We start from the raw sequence: 2654 nt of genomic DNA, 5'->3' as shown, positions 1-2654 counted from the left end.
GCGAAAGAGAGCGAGAGAGATCACGTCGCAAGCTCAATGAAAATGCTAGCATCAAATATTACTTTCATTCAATATTACTTTGTCTTACTCTCATTCACTCATTCTCTCACACTCAAAATTTCCTCCCCCTCTCTTACTCAATATTACTTTTTAGGCTTACTCTCATTCACTCATTCTCGCACACTCAAAATCCCCCCCCTCTCTCTCTCTCTCTCTTTTTAAGCTTACTTCACGCACACACACACGCACGCATGCACAACTATAATTCATTAAAACTTGATAGGGCTAATACACATGCTTAAAGGCATAGAGAATAAAAGCTCAAATATTTCACAATTTAATAAGAGTACCATAAGAATATAACAATGTAGCATTTCTCCTATCTAGAGGCATGGGCTTCTTCATCTTCTTTATTGGCTCTAGCATCAAGCTTCTCTTGCATTGAGGGCCGTTTGGTTTTGGGTGGAGCCATGAATGATGATGTTGTGGGTGATTCTACCAATCTAGAAACTCTTCTTTTAGTTAGCCGTTTTTCAATGAAAGGCTTAGCTCGTTGTATGGTATTTCCAAATCCATCATTGGTGGGCACAAAAGATTCTGTATTGCACATATCTTCTCTACGAGCTTTCAGAGCTCGAAGTTGGCTCAACATCTTCTTCATAGAAGAACACGCCTCAGAAATAAGCTCCATGTCACCCCCCACCAAATCCAATACATCGTGGCATAGATGTTGCAATGCTGTGGATGGGTGGGTGTCTTCATGGGAGATATTAATCATAGTTGTATCCATGTCTTGGAGATTATCCACATCCAACAACGTGGTTGGCGTGTAAGGATCATGTGCAACCTCATCCTGTATCACATGAGAGTTACTTATAAGTCCTTTATATTTTCCTCTTGCTTCCACGTCTTTATATAAGTCCATACATTGTGCCACCACTGTAGTATTCGGTATCCTAAAAGAAGTAGCACCTTGATTTGATGCTTACATATGTTCCCCAACTCTGCCCACTTGCATGTACAACATGCCCATTGACAATCCGCATTATAAACTGTGTATTCAATAGTGTCTTTGGACATGCTTCTTACATACGCACATGAAGCCCTTGCACCATTCATTTCGAATCTAACATACTCGACTAGAATCTTCAAATCGCTCTCATATGAGTTGGCCACTATCTTTTCAATGTTATTATTTCTCACAAATCCAATTTCTTTCATAGCTTGCACATACCAATAATATGGAAGAGCTGAACTTGTCAATTTATGAAGGAGCCAATCCACTCGTCTGCCAGTCAATCTCTTTGAGCTACCTAAGAATTTGTACTTTAAAGTGCCATGGTATGCCTCTATAGCACCATTGGTGTCTTGACCAAAATGTGGAAGTGTACGTGTTGCACGTATCCACATACCTTGCAACACACACATAATACAACTATTTAAAATATGTATAAAAATGAAAATATAACAAAGTAATTTGAAATAGATAATTAGGAGTCCTCACCAATCTTGGGCTCCCAATATGTTTTGAAGTAGTGCAAGAATGTTATCTCATTTGCAAACTCCTTTTTAAATATATCTATCATATCCCTTGCTTCCTCCTTTATAGCCACTTCTGTTGCCTTGCATTCACCTTTCATATTCATAATATTGCCTAGAGCTCGAAAAATCGCAACCCTTTTTGGCCATTGTGGGACTTTTTTAATAAGATGCTTTAACCAACAACGACGGACATGCCATAGGCACAAATAAATAGGCAAATTAAAGACAACCCTACACACAATACATTCGTAAAAAATGTAATGCTTTTAGTCCATGAATTAAATGTTTTCCAAAAGGACGCATGCATGTCAAATGTACCTTAAAGCATCTATCTCTCTTTCAGCATCATCCACCAAAAAAGCTGTTGGCTCCCATGATTTGTGAAAATCTAGCATGTGATCCCTAAACTTTGTGAGCCAAAATTTGTTTACCTCAAATGTTGCACTTGAGGTTAACACCCAAGCAATTGGGACACCATTTCGGTGGGAGTCAAATACAAGGATTGTGTATAAATTGAACTGTCAAATGCAAGTTTCAAATATAAGCAAAAAGCATAAAATTTTGAGAAGTAAAAACTATAAGTACGCAAGAATAATATTAATAAATTACCTTATACTTGTTTGTACCAAATGTTGAATCCATTGCTAATAAGTTGCCATTTCCATATCTGTCACACATATCTCGTTGCCATGCTGTTTGAATCCCCAATATGAAATCCTTATTAGTAGAAAGATTTTGTTCCTGATACACAAATGTCATTTCCTTGTTTTCAATGCACCATCTCTTTGTGCTTTCAGCATCATTGTCATGTAATTGATATTGGTCAATGGCAAGCTTCCTAGATATATTCATAATATCTTGGATGGAGAGAAAGTCATCTCTTTCCATAGGATGATTTGGATTGTTGCTTTGGCGCTGATGCACATATTGAATGTGACACTCCAATACTTGTTGCGGTGAAAAACCTTTGTATAACATACTGGACACCCATATTTTTTTCTCTAGTGATATCCATGGGGAAAATAAGGAATGTGAATAGACATTTAAATCCTCCATTGCAATGCCATGACAAATCATATCTGCATCATCAGTATGATACGGATTGATAAATG

General features: G+C 37.4%; 1 pseudogene; it reads right to left on the bottom strand.

The window, feature by feature from the left end:
• Nucleotides 1-379: 379 nt before the first annotated feature.
• LOC148025627 (uncharacterized) lies at nt 380-2445 on the bottom strand (annotated as a pseudogene).
• Nucleotides 2446-2654: the final 209 nt, after the last annotated feature.

Source organism: Lygodium microphyllum, chromosome 14, assembly GCF_053477565.2.
Source record: "Lygodium microphyllum isolate KBCC chromosome 14, Lygodium_microphyllum_v1.1.10, whole genome shotgun sequence".
NCBI lineage: Eukaryota > Viridiplantae > Streptophyta > Polypodiopsida > Schizaeales > Lygodiaceae > Lygodium > Lygodium microphyllum.
The sequence above is the reverse complement of the archived record's forward strand: the minus strand, read 5'-3'. Positions and strand labels throughout refer to the sequence as shown.